The sequence below is a fragment of the Propithecus coquereli genome, unplaced genomic scaffold (genome assembly GCF_000956105.1).
Source record: "Propithecus coquereli isolate 6110/MARCELLA unplaced genomic scaffold, Pcoq_1.0 Scaffold213, whole genome shotgun sequence".
Lineage (NCBI taxonomy): Eukaryota > Metazoa > Chordata > Mammalia > Primates > Indriidae > Propithecus > Propithecus coquereli.
Window position 1 is genome coordinate 3,486,493 of NW_012146412.1, and position 22,573 is coordinate 3,509,065.

A 22,573-nucleotide genomic window follows, 5' to 3' on the forward strand; every position below is an offset into this window, starting at 1 on the left:
ATAACAATATTAAGGTTATAGTTGTATATAATTAAGAAAATATGGTCACAAACTTTATGTAGGGTGATATTCATTTAACTGTATCAATTCTGTTAAAAGGCAATTATAAGGGATGCATTTTAAAAATGATTTGAGCAAATCTCACTATCTTTGAAATTATGTTTAGAATAAGGGTTAAAATATTAATAACAATATTAAGGTTATAGTTGTATATAATTAAGAAAATATGGTCACAAACTTTATGTAGGGTGATATTCATTTAACTGTATCAATTCTGTTATGTTTAGTTAAGAAAAGTAAGTTTCATATTATAGTCATACCTTATTCAAGTTGACTTGCTATAAGGGGAGAAATACGCCACAATATTCACTCCAGTGCTTCTAAGTGTGGTTTTATACAATAAGGTGACCAAAATTTAAGTTATACAAGTATAGGTAACTTTCCTAGTACTATAATAATTAATGCCCTATAGGGCATATAATGATTCTTACCTTTTGATAAATTATTTGAGAGAGTCACCACATAAATGGATTCTCATGTCAGCATTTGGATAACAGCAGAGATAACAGAAGTTTTGAGGTTGAGTGCATGCACTTCTTTTTTACTGGGGTTAAAGTGCAAAAACCATATTGCTTTAGGCATCTTGCTATAAATTCTACATTAGCTCCAAAAAGCACATGCTTGTTTAGAAAGTAGTGTGCCAGTACCATGCTGTTTTAGTTACAATGGCCTTGTAGTATAGCGTGAAGTCTGGTAAATTGATGCCTCCCAATTTGTTCTTTTTGCTTAAAATTGCTTTTGCTATATGGGGTCTTCTCTGGTTCCATACAAAGTGTAGAATTATTTTTTCCAGATCTGTGAAAAATGATGTTGGTATTTTAATAGGGATTGCATTGAATCTGTAGATCACTTTGGGTAGTATAGACGTTTTAACAATGTTGATTCTGCTGACCCATGACCATGGTATGGTTTTCCACTTGTTTACATCCTCTGCTATTTCTTTCTTCAGTGTTTCATAGTTCTCCCTGTAGAGGTCTTTTACATCCTTAGTTAAATGTATTCCTATGCACAAGAACAGAGACATAGATCAATGGAACAGAACTGAGAACCCAGAAATAAAACCATCCTTATATGACCATCTAATCTTTGACAAAGCAGACAAAAACACACACTGGGGAAAAGAATCCTTATTCAATAAATGGTGCTGGGAAAACTGGATAGCCACATGTAGAAGACTGAAACAGGATCCACACCTTTCACCTCTCACAAAAATCAATTCACAGTGGATAATGGACTTAAACCTAAGGCGTGAAACTGTAAGAATTCTAAAATGAAATGTTGGAAAAACTCTTATAGACATTGGCCTAGGCAAAGAATTTATATTAAAAAGAGAGGCTATTTGATAATGTTAATATAGACAAACTAGTGATGAGAAGTAGCAATATGTATTTGTCTTTCAGTTTAGAATTGAAAAAGAGTTTTTACATATATCACCCACATACTAACTCAGGATAGAGACATGACTTAAATCATTCCTTTTTTTAAAGATAAGAACATGAAAGTTCATGGAGTTTAAGCATCTGGAACAAGATTACTCAGTTACTTATCTGAGCTTCTTTTTAAAAGAACATCAAGACAATGAATTACTAAGAGACATAAGACTAAGTCCCTACTTGAGGAACTTCTTATCTTCCTATTCACTCATACAGAAAGCAATATACATAATCCAGTGATGAAAGTTATATGTAGATTAAGTACTGAAAGAATGTTCAGAGAAGAAGAAACAATTCTTCGTCTAATTCTTTGCTTTTGTCCTTGGTATAGATTTATCTTATGAAATTTTTCAACATGGTGCTGATAGTGTACTAATAACTTACATCTAGAAATACAATTAAACAATGGGTAGACATATTAAAGAAATCAATCTTGATTCTTAAAGGCTGCCTGTTCTTACTATTTTCTTTATCAAAAATAGTTGAGAATTTCGATTTGATTAAATTTCAGTATGTGTCATTCTTTTGCTATCTTTTCGGTAATAAAGTCCAGTAATGAAACTGAGCCCTGTTTCATTTTACTGAATGTTAATAAGCAAAATTTGCAACAGAATCAAATTGTATTTCATTTCTTTTTTAATGTTTCAATTGATTATAATGATTGCCTTTAATATAAAAAATAAATTCAAGTCATTTTATCATAAATGATGGTATTGACTACTCACTGCAGAGTATGTTTTAGAAGGCAGAAAAGGTATGTTTAAACCTGCATTGAATTTCATGCCTCCTGGTATTGTATAGTACTCTAATTTCCCCTGTTAAAAAAAAGTAAATTACTTCCTCAGTTGTATTTAGACAAATTATTTCAATTTACTGTGGCAAGATCATTGAACACCGTTAATATTAATGTAAGTCAGGTTATTTATACAGTAATCCTAGGAGAACAATAAAAAATATATACCCCCGTTCTTTAAGATGGATTTTTCTTTTGACTAGTAATTTTGATAATTGTTATGCTTTGAATTTCAGTTCAATGAATATTTCATAAAAACATATCACAAGCCAAGTAATTATCTAGGAGCAGAGCCTAAGACAGGCGATGCTGTTCAAGTGTTCTTAGGGGAGGGGAATGGAGACATGAGAACAGAGGAGGCAAGTTAAGCCAAGAAGTAGTTTCCATTGGGACTAGCTTTGATCTGATTCCAGGGAAGATCCAGAGCACAGCTTGTACAGTAGAATTTGACCCACCTTGAAGCAAGGGAGTGCCTGTTTGTATCCCTGTGCCAGTCAGTCATGGACTGAGGTCTGCCCTGTTTGAGCATGGAGGGCTCCTTTGGCATGAGGTCATGTGTGGGGAAGGAGTGAGAGCAGCTATGAGGCAACACTTACTCAGGCTGGGGGCTGTGTGCCCTAGATGATACGGGGCATTTAAGTGTGGCACTGACAGCATCTGCCACATAGTGTAAGAAGGAGATTCTGCCTTCTAGATATTGACAATCCAAACAAACACTGGCACATTGGTGTATACTTTGAAGACATTATTCCAAGAAAATATGCCAATAAATTTAAGGAAAATCTCACACAGTGAGAGGCTGGCAGAGATTGTGGTTAGACTCATTTTCTTGAAGTGAAAGCATCATGCAGAAAGCAGAGAAAGCTAATTTAAAACTGAGTCAATCACCCGACTTACAGACTGATCACAATTTCTGATTCAGGGCCAGAGAGCATAGTTCCTAAAGGGGTCCGAGAAGAAATCTGTTTAATAACAGCTTTGGGGTCTGAGGGGACAATCTCAGAAGACATAGTGATGTTTCATCACAGTTCTCCATTCATATTACCCACTGACTTGATAAAAGCCAGTGTCATTATGCCCTACTCATGGGATGTACTCTCATAATTTTCTGGGTCTTCCTATTCTCTTTGCTATGCTTGCATTCTACTACTGGAAAACTCCTACTCAGCCTCCAAGACCCAGTTTCTGTAAAAGTTTCTGTAAATCTTTTTCTGCTTCTTCCAGGAAGAATAATTGACTGCTCCATATTTCACACTCCCACACTCCTTTGGTAATGTTGTTAAAACACACATTTTATGTCTGAATTTTGCTGATGAGATAAAACTCCTCCTGAGCAGAATCTATATGTTATTTGTTCAAAGGACAGACACCAACTGAATTACTGAAAGAGTAACAGATAAATAATTTGTCCTAATATATTAAACTTTCCTCTCTCTTCACAAATTGAAAAATGAGAGAAGTGTGTATAGCAATGTGCTTGGCACCTATAGATGCTCATTAAATAATTTTCTGAATGAATTAATAGATTATAGCACAAGGTTTAAGCATGAGGCTTTCCCAATCTAGCTCCAGTAGCTGGATGCCATTGTGGCATGCTACTTAACCTTTTAAAAACTCACAGGCTTGTCAGGGATTAAATGAAAGTTTATCTATCTATCTGTCTATCTATCTAGCCAGTTATTATGTGTTTGTGTTCCCCCAAAATTAATATGTTGAAGTCCTAACTTCCATTTCAGAATGTGGTCTTATTTGAAATTTTTTACTTATGTAATAGCTAACATGAGGTTATACTGCAGTAGAGTGGACCCCTAACCAGTATCACTGGTGTCCTTATGAAAATAAAAGCTCTGGACACACACATACATAGAGGAAAGACAATGTGAAGAGCCGCAGGGAGAAAAAAGCCAGCTACAACCCAAAGAGAGAGTGGACTGGAAGACATCCTTCCCTCATAACCCTCCGAAGAAATCAATTCTGCTGAACTTTGATTATAGACTTCTGGCTTCCAGAACTATGAGACAATAAATTCTGTTGTTTAAACCCCTAGTTTGTGGTACATTGTTATGGCAGCCCTAGCAAATTAATTAATTATCTATCTAATTAATTAATTAATTATCTAATTAATTATCTAATCTATAGTGCTATTACACAGTTCCCAGCACATAGTTAATACTTAAGAAATGATCAAAATAGTCACAATGGCATCAATGTAATAGCAAAATGTTAAGAAGGATTCTTGTACAAAGCACAGTGGTCTACAGGTTATAGTCACTCTTAAAGCAGTGCTTCTATTCAATTATTGATAGCTTTGTAAAGGAAAGTTAGAACTCAAGTTTAATTTGGGCAAAAAATAAAACTTGTTCAGTAGGATCAGGAAAGTGTCAGGCTTTGGTAATTTTTCCTATCATTTTCCCTTTATCGTTTCTTTTCTTGTAGACTGTTGATTAAAATTCATGTTGATACTTTACCCAAAATCTTATTTTAACAGAAATAGATAGGTTAATGGTATTTTTTATTCCTGATACATATATGTGGAGAGAAAGCCTTAACAACTGGCCTTGCAAGATAATAATATCACTCCAGATTGCTTCAAAACAGACACTTGATACATTAAGAGCCCTTGCCTCAAAAATAGTAATCCAAATTTAGAGGATGTTCAGATAATGGTCCCTTTTGGTAACTCAGTTGTCCTCTCCCTTTACTTCCCCCACACATGTACTTTAACATCCCTCCCCCACACACAGATGACTTAGATGACATTGAAGGAGCCTGGGTCGTCTAGCACTATCATACGACTCGAAGTTCAACAATAACTAACGCTAACTATAATTAGAACTGTATTAGAACCATATTTAGATCTTGAAAACATGAAGATTGAATAGCACTGAAACCTATGGAAATGTGAGAAGGATGTTTGCTCCTCAAACAACGTATGTTCCAAATGCTCTTTTGACTTGAGTATTCATTTCCTTTGGGAGACAAACCAAGGCTGTGCAATCAAATGTGTCAACAAGAATGCTTCGTGTTTTGCCTTACTACAGGGAAAGATAAGAAAACAAGGGTTTTAGTGGGGCTAATGAGGTTTAACTTATGAGTGCATCATTCTATAATTCACAATAGTTCATTCAGTAGTCCTTCTTCGTTGGATTACAGAAGGGGAGAGGTTAGTGATAGAGAGGAAAGAATTCATACCAGCAAATGGGATCAATCTGGTAATGATCAGATCCCGAGGGTGGTGACCAGAACTGGCTACATTATTTGGGGAGGCCAGTCCAAAATAAAAATATGGATCTTTGTTAAAATATTATTAAGAACGTAAAGGCAGCAACAGCAGAGCATTAAACCCAGCATGGCCCTTTGGAGTCTGGGCACAGTTCATACACTTGTGAAATTGGCCCTGGGAGCAGCTTTCAGATAATTGCAATGATACTAACATTTACTGTGTTCTTACAATGTGCTGAGTGCTGCTCTAAGTAATTTATACGAATTAACTCATTCAGTCTTCATAATAATCTATGAAGTAGGGTCTGTATAACTCCACATATTTTTCTTTTTTATAAGAAAATCATTTTTTATTGATAATAGTTGCACATATTTTGGGGCTCATGTGATATTTTGATACCAATATACAATGCATAATGATCAAATCAAGGTAATTGCTAGATTCATCACCTCAAACATTTATCTTTTCTTTGTGTTGGCAAGATTATGAATCTTCTCTTCAAGCTATTTTGAAATATTCAATAAATTATTTTTAGCTCTATTTTCCCTACTGTCCTATTGAATACTAGAACTTATTCCATCCAACTGCATTTTGGTACTCTTCAACCAACTTCTCTTCATCCTCCTCTCTTCCCTTGTCCTCCCAGCTTCTGGTAATCAACATTTTACTCTCTACCTTTATGAGATCCATTTTTTAGATCCCACATACGAGTGAGAACATGCCACGTTTGTCTTTCTCTGCTTGGCTCACTTCACTTAACATAATAACCTCCAGTTGCATTCATGTATATGTATCCACATTTTAAAGATGAGAAAACTGAAGCCCAGAAACACCACAGTTCCTTGCCAAAAGTTACATAACTGGTCTGTGCCGGAGCCAATAAAATCCAGGCATTTGTTTCAGAGCCATATTTTTAACTACCAGTTATTCTGCTTTCTTCTAAATAAAAATATCGCTAAAGAAAATAGTGTTAAGTAAACATAATTATCTCTTGTTGAAGATTCAGCACAATAGAAGTGTTCCCCAGTCTCTACCCTTGCACTTATGACTCTGCATAACGGCAGATTGTGCTTAGAGAAGACTCCTTGCCATGTCATAATTGGTTTGTAGGTCATTAGACTCGCCATTAAAAAGCCTTTTATGTATAGCATTGATTTTATAAGGTATTGAACCTAATTATGATTATTTACATGAACCTCCTATAGAATGAGTTAATCTAGTTTCCTTTGATATTATTTTAATGATTCTACATATTAATATATTTGACTTTTTATTTTTTAAGGGTAAAAATGCATTTAATTTCTTTAGATGATATGCAATTAGTTGATAAATTTTCTATCATCGCAAACTTCTGTGCACTTACAAAGTAATCCTGATCACAGCAGGCTATGATAACACAATCTGGATGTGTTATTAATCAAAACCAGCACAGCTGGAACCTCACAACAGCAAAGGATTTAGTGGCACACCCAAACACCAAACATAATTACAAAAGGGAATGTATTCATCAAGTAGATGCAGTCATAGTTACGGCTCACTTAGGTACAAAGCACTCTGGTTCCTGGGCAACTGGTGGTCGGCTTGACATTCTTGGTGTGGGGCAGCTGGAGGAGGAAATTGACCTTGCTGGTGTTGCACCAGAAAGAAAAGGCAAACAGAGTGAGTGAGCACCGTAGCCAAGGAGACGCCATCATTTCCATTCTGATTTGTGAGGGTGGTAGGACCTAAGTATCAAAGCTGACAGGCTCGAGTGCTTGTTGATCTGTAGGCTGGTAGGACACTGATCTTTGGGACACCTGATGATGACCGGGATGCCTGGATATCCAACAGACATAAACAACACTGGGAAAAGTTCTGTCCTAAATTGATTTGGTAAACATTGATTTGAAACACTTGTTTAAATTGTAATCAAACCAGAAAAGTATCCCACCTCAATTTTTAAAACTATGTATCATTTTTTCATGTGCAAAATATTTCCTTCTTTCAAGGATATTATTAAAAACTCCTTCATCAACCCCTAACATGGTACCTGGACTGCAGCAGGCAATAACGGATTATTTGTTGAAAAAATGAACAAAGAAATGAATGACTAATGGAATGATTATTTTTGTTTGAGGATGTGGGTAGGAAGGAAAAACTTCCAAGCTTATCTAGAAAATATAGAAGTTTTTCATCATGAGAAATTTTGCTCATTTCTGGGCTGAAGTTCTCTGGTTGTCTTCTTAACAACCATACATTCCTGCTATTCAATTTTCCAAATATAAAGTAACCCTTGCCTTTTTCTGTCTTGTATTAAAGCTTATCCCTATCACTTTATTGAATAAAATAGAATAGTAGCTTAATGGGCCTGTTAAAAGGTTGGATTGTAAATTTTAGGTAAAAATTATTTTTTAAGACAGTTTAAGGTAATTCTAAGAGATGAGTAATCTCTCTGGGTTTTGTTTTGATTTTTTTCTATTAATCTACTCCATATTAATCTTAACACAATTTCTTCCACTAAGCTATGAGTAAATGTAAGATAATCTGTTTTTGAATATCTATGTGAAAAGCATTTTGTTTCTGTATTTCATAAAACCATAGTTAAAGGGTGACTCTTCTCTCTCATTCAATGTCCTCCAAACAAAAGTCCTAATGATGAATTTCGTTAATATAACATTCTTGCTTTAGGAAAAAAGGGTCTGCACATATAAATACCTATACTCTGCTGTTTTTTGTCTTGTTTCATTTGTAAGTGCCTTATTTATTTATTTATTTTTCCAGAATATTATGGGGGTATAAACATTTTGGTTACATATAATGTCTTTGCCTCGTCCAATCCAGTGCTGCAAGCTTGCCATTCCCCTATACAGTGTGCTCTGCATCCATTAGTTGTGAGCTTACTCACCCCCACCACCTTCCGCTCACCTGACCAGCACCCAGTGAATATTACTACCATGTGAACACCTTAGTGTTGATCAGTTAGTACCAACTTGATGGTGAGTACATGTGGTGCTTGTTTTTCCATCCTTGTGATACCTCCCTTTGAAGGATGGGCTCAAGCTCTATCCTGGATAATATAAGAGGATCTAGCTCACCATTGTTTTTTGTAATTGAGTAGTAGTCCATGGTATACATGTACCACATTTTATTAATCCACTCATGTATTGATGGGCACTTGGGTTGTTTCCACATCCTTGCTATAGTGAATTGTGCTGCCATAAACATTTGAGTGCAGATGTCTTTATTATACAATGTCTTTTTTTCCTTTGGGTAGATGCCTAGTAGTGGGATTGCTGAATCAAATGGTATTTCTATTTTTAGCTCTTGGAGATATCTCCAAATTACTTTCCATAGGGGTTGTACTAATTCGCAGTCCCACCAGCAGTGTAAGAGTGTTCCAATCTCTCCACATCCTCACCAGCATTTGTTGTTTTGGGACTTTTTGATAAAAGCCATTCTCACTGGAGTTAGGGGATATCTCATTATGGTTTTGATTTGCATTTCCCTAATGATTAGAGATGTTGAGCACTTTTTTATTATATGTTTGCTGGCCATTATTCTGTCTTCTTTTGAAAAGTTTCTGTTCATGTCCTTTGCCCATTTTTTGATGGGGGTATTTGATTTTTTTCTTGTTAATTTTCTTAAGTTCTATATAGATTGTTGTTATCAGCATTTTGTCGGGTGTGTGGATACAAATATTTTCTCCCATTCTATTGTCTATTTGCTCTAATGATAGTTTCCTTGGCTATACAGAAACTTTTTAATTTGATCAGGTCCCATTTATTTATTTTTGTTGCTGCTGTGATTGCTTTGGGGATCTTCTTCATAAATTCTTTGCCTAGGATAATGTATACAAGAGTTTTCTGAACATTTTCTTCTAGAATTCTTAGGATTTCATGCCTTAGTTTAAGTCTGTTATCCATCATGAGTTGATTTTTGTGAGAGGTGAGAGGTGGGGATCCAGTTTCAATCTTCTGCCTGTGGTTGTCCAGTTTTTCCAGCATCATTTATTGAATAGTGATTCTTTTTCCCAATGTATATTTTTGTCTGCCTTGTCAAAGATTAGATAACAATATGAGGATGGTTTTATATCTGGATTCTCAGGTCTATTCCAAAGGTCTATATCTCTGTTCTTGTGCCAGTACCATGCTGTTTTGGTTACTATAGCCTTGTAGTAAAGCTTGAAGTCTGGTAAACTGATGCCTCTCAATTTGTTCTTTTTGCTTAAGATTGCTTTGGCTATCTGAGGTCTTCTCTGGTTCTATATGAAATGTAGAATTATTTTTTCTAGATTTGTAAAGAATTATGATGGTATTTTGATAGGGATTATATAATTCTCTAGATCCCTTTAAGCAGTATGGACATTTTAACAATATTGATTCTGGCAATCCATGAGCATGGTAGGATTTTCCATCTGCTTACATCTTCTACAGTTTCTTTTCTCAATATTTTGTGGTTCTCCCTATATATGTCTCTCACCTCCTTCATTAAATATATTCCTAAATATTTAATTTTCTTTGATGCTATTGTGAAAGGTGTTGCATTTTTTATTTGAGTTTTGACTTGACTGTTATTGTCATATATGAATGCCCCTGATTTGTGTGCATTAATTTTGTATCCTGAGACTTTACTGAATTCATTTATCAATCCCAGGAGTCTCTTGGTTGAATCTTTGGGATTATCTAGATATAATATCATATTGTCAGCAAAGAGTGAGAGTTTGACCCCTTTTGCTCCTATTTGGATGCCCTTACTTCCCGTCTGTTGTCTGATTGCTCTGACAAGGACTTCCAGCCCTATGTTGAATAGAAGTAGAAATAGTGCACGACCTTGTCTGGTTGCAGTTCTATACAAGAATGCTTTCAATTTTTCCCCATTCAATATGATATTGGCTGTGGGTTTATCATAGTTGGCTTTAATAATTTTAAGGTATGTCCCATCTATGCCTATTTTGTTAAGAGTTTCTGTCATAAAAGTATGCCGGATTTTGTCAAATGTTTTTTTTTGCTGCCTTTTATTTTTAATAAGTGTGTTTAATCTGAATTACCTCCAATTTTTTTATGAGTCAGCAATAGACTAAACATAATGCAATTAATGAAAACTTACATTGCTATGAATAAAGAGATAATTAGAATTGTCGTTTAAAGAGCATATTGTATGAAATAAGAGAACTTGAGCGATCATCCTAGCTTTGCGAATTTGAGAGAATTACTTAATCTCTCTTGGCTCCTATTTTTCTTCGATAAAAGTGGGGATACCAGTACCAACACCCAGTAGTGCACTGGTGCTGATGGCTGGCAAGAGCCAATTGTTATATATCCACTAATTTTACAAGCTCACTTTTAAATCATTCGGTAAGTTGAAATTGCCTAGGGCGGGAGTGTTTATGCCACAGAAATTGTCATGAATTATAAATTGACACACTTTGTTTTTGACAATCAGTTTACCAGCACACCACTGCTCATTATTATAAAGAGAAAACGGGATTCCTAACATTTTGAACAGCATGGATCAACCTGGAAGACATTATGCTGAGTGAAATAAGCCAGGCACAGAAAAACAAATACTGCATGATTCTACTTATATGCGGTATCTGAAATAGCCAAACTCACAGAAGCAGAGAATACAATGGTGGTTGCCAAGGGCTGAGAAGAAGGGAAAAGGGAATATTGTTGCTCAATGAATATAAAGTTTTAGCTATGCAATATGAATAAATTTTAGAGGTCTGCCATTCAACATAGTATCTATAGCTAACAATACAGTATCATGCACTTTAAAATATGGTAAGAGAATAAATCTCATGTTAAGTGTTCTTATCACAATAAAACAAAACAACTACAACAAACAAAATCACACAGAACACAAGGACATTTTTAGAGGTGATAGATATGTTTAGATCTTGATTGTGGTGATGATATTATGGCTGGATATATGAATGTCCAAACTCATCAAAATGTATCCAATAAATATGTACAATTTTTTGTATACCAGTTATACCATAATAAAACTTTAAAAAAAGAGAAAATGGGATAATGTATTTGAAAGTGTTTTGTAATCCCCTAAAATATATTCTTACAAACTAGTGTAGTACAGCCAAAAAGATTAATTATTGATTTTCATCAATATATTTCTTACTTATTACTTAATCTATAATTCAAAATATTTACTTTTATAAAATGTTATGATAAATTATTGTAAAAATCAATATAAAACAAATATACACAAAAAAAACCAAGTTCATCTTTGAAGGAATATCTGTGGGAAGGTAAGAAAAAAGAATGATAAATATTTCTCTCTTGCAAATGTGAAACAATTCAAACAAACAATCCACATGAGGATAAAAGAAAAAGGTAAATGAGTTCAAGCGAGCAGAGAAGAAAGCATAATGTAGCAATTCTTAAGCAGAAAAAGCAGTTGGTCAGAAACTGATTATTGACAAAATAGTTGCATTTGTAAAATCTTTTACATTGTGTAAAGACTTTAATCTTTATATCATTAGAGCACTTATGCATGTAAATATGGTGTCTAGATGTTCTCTCCCAAATTTTATATTCCCTTAATGTCTGTGTACGTCAGTGACCGAGAATCTCATTCTCTATGTCTCACACTCCTCAGGCTACAGAGAATTTTTCGTCACTCTGTTCCATCTTCTTCTTGTTTCTTTCCCAATGGCTCCCATGTTGGTTCCAAACCCTTTCATTCCTTCTCATAATTCCTTCTCTCTTTCTTCTACCAACCCTCCCTTCCTCCCCCATTCTCTTCCTCTCTCTTCTATTTCCCCATGTCATTCATTTATCATTCCAGAATACTGAAAAACACACTTCCTCTTCCCTTCAAGCAGTCCTGACGCCAGATATTTATTCAGTATTCCCTCTGCATTGAATGTTGTGCATCATGCTACACAATAGGCTCTTAATGTCCAAATACAATCTATCCTTCACGTCCCAACTCAAATGTTATCTCTGTAATGATTATGTATGTTTCCTTGGGCTATGGGAACAAATGATTACAAACCTGGTGGTTCAAAATAAGAGAAATGTATTCTCTCACAGTTTTGGAAGCCAGAAATTTGAAATCAAGGTATTGGTAGGATCACATTCTCTTTGAAGGCTTCAGAGGAGAATCCTTGCTTGTGTCTTTCAGGCTCTGGTGGCACCAGGCTTCCTCGGCTCACAGCGGCAAAATCCCAATCTCTGCCTCTGTCTTCACATGGCCTTCCTTCCCCTGTCTGTGCTTGTCAAATCTTCCTCTCCTTTCTCTTATAAAGGCACGAGTCATTGGATTTAAACCTACTCTAAATCAAAAATGATCTCATCTTGAGTTCCTTAGTATAATTACATTTGAAAAGTCAAATATTTCCAAGCAAGGTCATATTCACAGGGGCTGGGGATTAGAACTCGGACATATCTTTTTCAGGGACAAAATTCAACCACTATAGGCATCTTTATTTATTCCTCAGCCAAAAGTTTTCTTTCTATAACTTGATTTCTATGGCTTTATCTTTTTGCCATTTACAGTGATTGTCCTGTTCTGCCCTGTATTAAAATTATTTGCATACTTGTCTTATCTTCCAAATAAAATATAAATTCCTTAAGTATTATGTTTGGTTCGTATCTATATCCAGTAAAATCTGAAATAGAGCATTGCATGCAATGAGTGCTTGACAAATGCTTATTGAATAAATACTTTTGGCCAAACACATTGAATGCCATTTGTATTTATTCCTTAGTTCTACAGGAGCTACAATTCCAAATCATTTATTCATAACTATAAAATATAAATGCATGAACTTGACCAGGAGAATGCAAAGTGAATATACTGTAGATGAATCAACTTATTGAGCAGTATTTGAATCAAGGAAGAACATTTTAACTTAAAGAATTTCCCAATGTTTACTTTTTCTTATGTCAAAGGAAATACAAATAAACTTCTCCAATAAAAAAAAGCCTGTTTTAAAAAAAAAATCCACAGCAGCAAACACCTGATTCTCACATAAACTTTTACAGGTCATGTGTCAAAGGCCGGTAGAAAGCCTCATTTCTATAGAAGAAAACCCATATAAGAAGTGACAAGCCAGTCATCTAAATTTTGTGGAGGTGGAATTTAGTACATTACAGCTTTGAGCTGGAATTAAGTTTGACATGAACAAGAAGTCAGAGTAACCAAGTACTCAAGTGCAAAAAACATTGCCATCCACAATAACTTAACATGCCATGCAATTTCCATAACCTTTTAAAAACCTTTTCTCCCTAGGATTCGATGATAGATAATCAAGTGTAATTTTCCCACTTCTTAATGTGTTCGAAATTTATTGGTTGACATTGCTTAGCTGAATTCAATAAATGCCATTTACCATTTTGCAAATGTGTAATTTATTCACTTATTGCAGAATTTACATTTATTTCAGACCAGATTGTTTGATCGAAATTTTGAATCTCTAAAGCTTCAATTCGTCTAGCTGCAATTATGTAAAAAGTTTGAGTCAATTTCCAAATAAAATCAGTCTATATTTATACTTTTACTACATCTAGTGGGAGTTGGCTTTTGAGGACAGCTTCTGGCAAATGTTCCTGTCACTGTATATAAAGATTGTAAGAGAAATATATTCTACACTCCTGCTTTATGGTTAGAAAGCTTCCCAACCATCATTTTATATTTTAGGAAAAAGCCAAATGATACCAGCTTTTATAGGTCATACCCAGACCAAAATACGGTTGAGACAGCATGTATCAACTTGGGAAAGAACAAATTAGTCATGAAGGAAAACACATAATTAGTACTTTTGTGTGTGAAAATAAAGTTTACCACTTGGGATATTGTTATCCAAATAACAATGGTGACAAAATACCTCTGGCATATTTGCACAAACTTCCCTTGGGGACGTTGTGCATTTAATGTGATAAAGAAGCTGCTGCGGATAAGCCCCTCCACGCAGGACCTGGGGTTCCACTTCCACCTCTCTCTCTCTGTGAACGGGAAAAGACAAGGCAGGTACTCATGGCCGCAGTGTCTGGGGTCAGTGAAGAGCCATGATCTGGGGCACATGCCCTACGATAGCTCATGCTGTTTCCTTCCTATATATGCCTCAAACTCACAAGGAGTTGCCAGCTCTTCAGGACTCGGAAAACTCTCTTGTATACTTTCTGTGTTTCCGACACTGCTGAAGATAGGCGGCAGTGTGGCGTCATGGATCTCTTTGGTAATTCCGTCATTCAGTAATTCTTCAGTAACACAAGGATGGAAAACATGCACCACATGTACTCGCCATCAAATTGGCACTAACTGACCAACACTAAGGTGCTCACATGGTAGTAACACTCACTGGGTGCCGGTCAGGTGGGGGGCTGGGGGTGGGTAAACCCACTACTAATGGAAGCAGAACGCATTGTATGGGAGAGGGACACCCTTGTAGCCCTGGCTTGAGTGGGGCAAACACATTACATATAACCAAATGTTTGTACCCCCATGATATCCTGAGTAAAAAAAATAAAAAATAAAAAATAAATAAAATGGTACCCCAGTCACTCTAAAAAAACAACACTTACAGGGGCCATATTCCAAAGAAGCAATGGTGAGTATGAATGTAGGACTGCAGGAAACTGAAGGAGTTTCCTTCCCATCATCGAACTTACCTGAGAAGACAGTAAATTGATCAATAATAATAAAACTAGTTAAATGTTCTAGGCAAGTAGAGTGTACTAGTAAAGCTCATGGCACAGGCAGACAACATAGCTAGAGGAGGAAGGGTATGTCAAAAAAGGCTTTTCAGATGAAGTGTCTATTAACCTGTGAGGCAAAGTGTGGGAAGGAGGAGAAGATTAAAGTCAATGTGCAAAGACTCAGATACAAGTGAGACCATATAATCCTTCAAATGCTCATTCCATTAAAGAGTAGCCAAATGAATTCCACTTTACTGGTGATAGATCAATAAGAGAAGGTCAACAGTCTAGTAAATGGCATCACTAAATCAACACTTCCTTTTTCAATTCAAATTTAACCTTGCATAAGTGCAATTAGAACCCCTCTTTGTCAGATAATATATATCGGCCTCAAAGCTCTTTGCATCTCCTCGCAGGTGAATGTAGCACTCCATCTCAGCTGCTTCACTACTCTCAAATGTCTAGGAATTAAAACACACATACATGAGAAGGGTCCAGCCAGGAATACAGAAACTTCTCTAAGAATTCCAGAGGGAATTGCATGCAAGTAATTAGCTACGAAGGTGCTTGAAAACCTAAAAAATAAGAAAAGGAAGATGGATACATAAAAATAAAATGAAAAATGTAATAATGCAAAACCCAAAGCTGATAATAACTGTGGACTGGAGTATAGGAGCCTGCACTTGTAGTTTCCCTGTTGGAGACATGTGGCCACTTCTGGATCTGCTGAACAGTGGCTGCCTTGACCCAGGCAGGAACTGTTGAAAAAGTACCACCTCTGTCCAGGTAACTGAACTCTGTAATTACCCTACCTTTTCTGCAGATACTACAGCCCTCATCAGCTTCCATCAAGTGCTACACTATTGGAACCATAGGCAGAGAGCTTCATTTTTCTTTTCAACCTTTTGATTTCCCACAAGGCTTCTTATCTGTAGAACATAGACCTAAAAGGAAGTGAGCTAGCAGCAGATCGTGGGAAATGTAATTTGCAGATTGCCACCTCATCAATGCAGAGCACAGTACAGAAGAGTGGGCATGGGGCTAAGAAACAGCTAAATAACCTCTTTGACTTAGGTTCAGAATTGGGTGGGACTCAGCATGAATACAGTCAACAAGAGACAAGAGGAATTTTTTTTCCATGATTTTTTTTGTGAGAACATAGCTGTGTAAAACTTATACTAGAATATTGCCAGTGTTGTAAAAATTAAATAAATAACTAAAGCTTTCTATTAAATTGAGTGTAGGCATATGCCATAGAGTATTATTATGGTATATCCAATTGATGCTCAAAGGAGAGGGAGAGACTCTAATGAAGCCACAGTGGCAATTGGTCACCTCTAGAGCCACATATCCCCTGCAGGCACATTGGCACAAGAACAATGAGGGGGTGATTTAGACTGTCCCTGTCCAGGGTGGGAAAACAACAGCAGAGAGAAAATTAGCTTTTGACGAGAATGCCTTTGAAAGGCCTATGACTTCAAACACCATAGGAATAAATACCTTCGTTACCTTTTATCAACAGGAAATTTATTTGAGATGGCAATTAGGACTCTATAGGAAATAGAATACTGTATATTCTCTGAAGACACATTTTATAATGAAAGAAATTTGTATTTGTTTACTAGACCACTATTGTAAGGCAAGAAAATTCAATTTTTTTCCTCTCTGAGCACTTATTCAACGGTCTTAGACATATTACGTGCTCCATAAATGTTCGTTGACTATAGTCCTATTTTTTCCATATACCTGAATAATTTTGTAATCTCCAAATGTTCCCTAACAGGTGTTATTACAACTGGGTATTGGTAGGCAACACAGAATATGGGCATGTGACAAGGAATGCAGAGATAATTTCAGAGGGAGGAACAGCACAGTAAGGGCATGGATGAGGGAGAGAGCCTCCTCTAATGGGGACAATGCTAGATCATCAAGATATGAAGCACATTGGTCAATCAGAAAAATAAATCAAATGTCATAGAAGCTCCTTATGACCTCCAAGTTTAGCTAAGTGCTCTTCTCCACTAACTCCTATATTCCTTCAATGACAAAGCACATGCACAAGGGAAGTAGAAAGCATTATTTATAACTCTTCTTCATTGACTCTTTACTGTACTGGGACAATGCCTAACAAGGATATTCTAACTAGGAAAAAGTTACCTTTGCCCAAGCTTTTTCTAATGGCTTTCTCCAGTGCCACCGAGAAATTTACAAGAAAACAAAGGTGAAAATGAATCTTGGTGTTCTATTAAGAAACCAAGCATCAGCAGAAGCAGTTACCAAAGAGTGTATTGTGGAAGAGGCAGAAAAGAAACTCAGTATGAGGGGAAAAACCATTTGTATGTAATTCTACCATCAGGGCTTTGGGATTTGAGTGTCTCAGGCTTTCAATGTTGTGTAGAGATTCTGACATGCATGCTTGGCTGAGTCTGTGCACACATTGCCAGTACACAGAACTCAAATCGTCTGGTTTTCCAGAGAACCCATAATTTGGTCACATGCTATTCAGAAATACTCTGGCAGAAACTGAAAGAAAAACTGACAATACAACCAGAAATACAGCAACTAAATCTCAGATGGGCCTCGAGGAGAGGCTGAGAGAAGGCATTTAACCAGCATCAAAGCAGCAAACTTAACTTTCACGGGCAATAGAAAGAGTAAGGAGTCCACATATGCACCAAGGTGCTACAGTCGTTCGGACTCCCGAGTCACATAATGCTGTGGTCCCCAATCCCCCAGGTGGTGGACCAGTACTGGTCCATGGCCTGTTAGGAACCGGGCCACACAGCAGGAGGTGAGCAGCGGTCAAGTGAGTTAAACTTCATCTGTATTTACAGCCACTCACATCACTGCATGAGCTCCACCTCCTGTCAAATCAGCAGCAGCATTAGACTCTCATAGGAGCGTGAACCCTACTGTAAACTGCACGTGTGAGGGATCTAGGTTGCTGCTTCTTATGAGAATCTAATGCCTGATGATCTGAGATGGAGCTGAGGCGGTGATGCTAGTGCTGGGGAGTGGCTGCAAATACAGATTATCATTAGCAGAGAGGTTGCATTATGGTGAGTTGTATAATTATTTCATCATATATTACAGTGTAATGGTAATAGAAATAAAGTGTACAATAAATGCAAAGAGCTTCAATCATTGCAAAACCATACCCTTCCACCTCGGGTCCATGGAAAAATCGTCTTCCATGAAACTGGTCCCTGGTGCCCAAAAGGTTGGGGACCACTGACATAATGCATAGTGCAGTGTTTTGATCACCTCCTCTTCCCCTTATTGGTAAGGAAAGGATTCCTACTCTAAGGTTATAGGAATGTCTGGATACCTGACACTGGACAGATGAGAGCAACAGCAGTTAACTAGTCACATATACTCACAGCCCCAGGAAGGAGGACACCAAACCACACAGGGCCACATGGAAGGTTGTATTTGGGAACATTTCTGGGAATGTAAAATGGTGCATCCACGTTGGAAAGCACTTTGGCAATTCCTCAAAAAGTTAAATACAGTGTTACCATATGACCAACCATTTCCTATACCTAAGATAAATGAAAACATATGTCCATAGAAATATTTGTACATGAATGTATATAGCAGTATTATTCATAATAGCCCCAAACAACCCAAATCTCCATACATTGATGAATAGGTAAACAAAATGTGGTAAATCCATAAAATGGGATATTATTCAGCTGTAAAATGGTATAAAAAGGAATGAATTTCTGACACATGGTACAATAGGGATGAACCTTGAAAACATTATGCTATATAAAGAAGCAAGAAGCAAAAGGCTACATATTGTATGATTCCATTTATATGAGATGTCCAGAATAATCAAATCCATAATGATAGAAAGTAGATTGGTAGGTTGCCAAAGACTAATAAAAGGAAGGTAATGGGAAGTAACTTCTAATGGGTATGGGCTTTTATATGACAGGTGATGAAAATATTCTGAAATTATGTAGTGGCAATCTTGCACTACTTTGAGAATATACCAAAAACTACTAAGATGCATGCTTTAAAAAGGTGAGTTTTTGATATGTAAATTTCATTTTAATAAAAAATTGAAATTATTTCCATCAATATACTGTGATGTAGTAAGATTGAATAAATGTGACACCATCTCTAATTACTATTTATTGATAACTCATTTAAAAGTTTTATATTTTTATTATAATACATTCATAGACATTTCTAAAGTAATCTGAAATGCTACATGTGTAGTTAAGGCTTTACTGAAAACTCTTCTTGGTCAAACACTGACTGTATTTTTAGTATTTATTCTAATTGATGTTCTCTGAGTTTCTTGGATCTATGATGTGGTATCTTTCACTAATTTTGGAAAGTTCTTAGCCATTACTTTTTCAAATATTTCATTTACCAAGTTTTCTTTCTCTTGTAATTCTAGATTTCAATTATGTTGTGTGATACCATTTTTTATATTTATCCACAGCTCTTGGTTTATTTTCCCCCCACTCTTTTTTTTTTCCTTTTGTGTTCAGCTTGGGTAATTTGTGGTGACTTATCTTCAAATTCACGGATTCTTTCCTTGGCTGTATTGAGTCTATTCATGACCCCATCAAAGGAATTTCACATCCATGTTTTTATATTTATCATTTAAATGGGATTCTTTCTTATAGTTTTCATCTGTCTATCCCTTTGTGTTCTTTCATGTTGTCTACCTTTTCCATAAGAGCCTTGAACATAGTGATAATAGCTATGCTAAATTCTTCGTATGATAGTTCCACTATCAGCATCATATCTGGTTATGATTTTGTCCCCCTTTGTTCATTTGTGAATATTGTGATTTTTGGTTCAAAGTCAGACATCTGTGTAGAACAATAGAGACTGAAGTAAACAGTATTTATTCCTGGAAGTGGGCACACCTTCTCTTTTGTTGGGCCTTAGTGTGGGTGACTGATTCAATCTATTCAGTATTTAGCTGGGTTTACATTATCCTTGGTGGACCATAGAATTCACTCTAGCATTATCTTCATTAGAGAGTGGATGCTGGGTTGCCAGAGGGTTTTCCTCAATATTTCTATTTGATCCTCAATTTTAGGCTTTCCTAGTGAGCCTGTGCCTCATAGAGGTTTTCTTTCCACACTCTTTCCTCCCTGAGGAAAACAGTGGGCTTTTATTATGTTTTACTTGGTGCTTCCAATCTGGTGGTGGTGGTGGGGTGTATTATCTGTTGTCCTGGACCAGTGCCAATCTTAGATAGATAATGCACCTCTGGGTCTTCAGCTTGGGGCCTTCTCAATGATTTTGCCCTACCCTAGTGGTAGGGAACCTCTAATCATCTAGACCTGTTGCTCCATGAATTACTATAAATATATTTGGAGACAGGATATGTCTCAGGAGTTTTTCAGAGCTTTGCCCTGAAGGAATATGTGAACGTGTTGGTTTTCGTAGCAAATGCTGTTGCACTTCGGGAGGGCATCTCTGAAAGACAGTAGCAGCTGTATCCCACAAGGCGCCACGTTTCTCAGACCTAAAGGTTTGGATTTGCTTTATAAAGCAAAGTGAATCTGTTAAAAACTATAGGATGAGAGCTGATAAAAGAGTGCCCGCCCCAAACAGACAGCCGCCCGAACAGCCCGCCTAAAAGCAAGGGGCAGTTCCTGCTTAAAACTCCAGACTACCTATCTCCATTCATAATAACCTGATAAAGAAAATATGGAGCCAATGTATCTCTGTTTAACCCCTCTGTTAAGTGATAAATTTACCTTAGAACTTAGAAGTTAATCTTTGAAAGATTTTGTAACCATTTGTTCACGTAGATAGAATTAGTTAAGGGATCTGTAGAAGCCTTTTGAAAAACTATTAACCTAAGAGGAACTACCTGCTGTTCTGTAAATCTGTAACCCCTGGCACCTAATCACTGTTACCTATAAATGACCATTTAAGACTTCATTTGTGGCCTTTTGAGATTGACGAAGAGATCCAAGACCCCCTGAGCATCCGCTTTGCCTATAATCTTTATAAATCTATAAAACCCTACCTTCATCTCTGTGTATTCTTTTATTTCCATTATTTTCCATTTTTTATTATTTTCTTATCCCTTGCAACTCTACCAAAGGGACCCGGTTTTTTGCGGGGAGCTTGGCCGTGCTTCCCTGCATAGACCCAGGATGTTTTCCTGTCACTTTCCCAGGAATGACTTTTTCTCTTTTCTTCCCTCAGCATAATGACTTAATACTTTTGTTCCATAAAGGAGATAGGGGAAAAGGATCCTGATGGGACTTAATTCATTCTCCATAATATTAATAGCTTCTGGTTCCCATTCCTAGTGTGCACCAGGAGAGAGGCTTTCTCAGGTATCTTGCCCTGCTTCAATCTTTCATAAGCACTCAGTAAGTTTGTGGAGAAGCTTTTGTGAGTGCTTGGCAAATTCCTTTGTGTCTGTGGTTCCCAGCCATTCTACAATTTTGTGCTAGCCAGCTCTTGGCCTTTAAAAACTTCTTTTAAAAAAAATTAGCTGAGTTTTCCTTACCTGCTTATATGTCACCTATTGTCTGTCCCAGGTAAAGAAGTGATCACATCCCTCTCTCCTTGGAAGCATCTGTTAGTTGGTTGCTCTGCAACCTCACTCCTCTTACAGGTTTGAGAAAGTTGTAAATTTATAGATTATCCAGTCTGTTTTCTTGTTTTAAGATTGAGAGTGACGCTTTTTCATACTTTCTATATCCTGAGCAGCAGCTGAAAACCTACTATATTCTCGATTAACTTCATTTCTGTGGCTGAAGGTATTCTGCAGTCTTTCAGTCATTATGTTATCTGTTTCTACACCCTATTTTACTCTTCCTTGTCCAGTGATTTACACATTCCATTTTAGTTTACCTTGCCTGGTGTTTCTCCCTATTGCAGCATAATATATTTGCCCTCAGAATAACATTACCTACTCAATTTTCTTAAAGTCTTTAATGGAAAAATTCATAAGGAGATTCTTTGGGGTAGTTTTTATTGTAATGAGAAACTACTTGTTTTAAATATAACAAGTGAGAAAGCATTTGTGATGCTTATTTTTTATACCAATTATAGCAAAAAAAAACCCTAAAAATGGTGATTAAGGAGGCCAACTTTTCCATACTAAGTTTCAGTATAATGGCTTTTTAAAATTTTATGTCCAAAAATTGATGCAGAATACATTTTGAAATAGATGACTTTTTTTGTGGTAGCATGCTTTCGAATACCTTAATTCTAAAGTTTCTATTTATTTTTTTATACAGAAATAAAATATTGTAAGTGTCAGCATTGTACATGTCTTCACACTTTTTTAAAATAGAAATTTTAAGAAATAATGTAGAATGTGTCGTGATGTCTGTTTTGGACTAAATTCCATAACTATTTTTAGTAACCTGCTCTCCCAATCTTTCTTTTAACTAATATATATGTTTGTGTGTTATATGTGTGTGTGTAT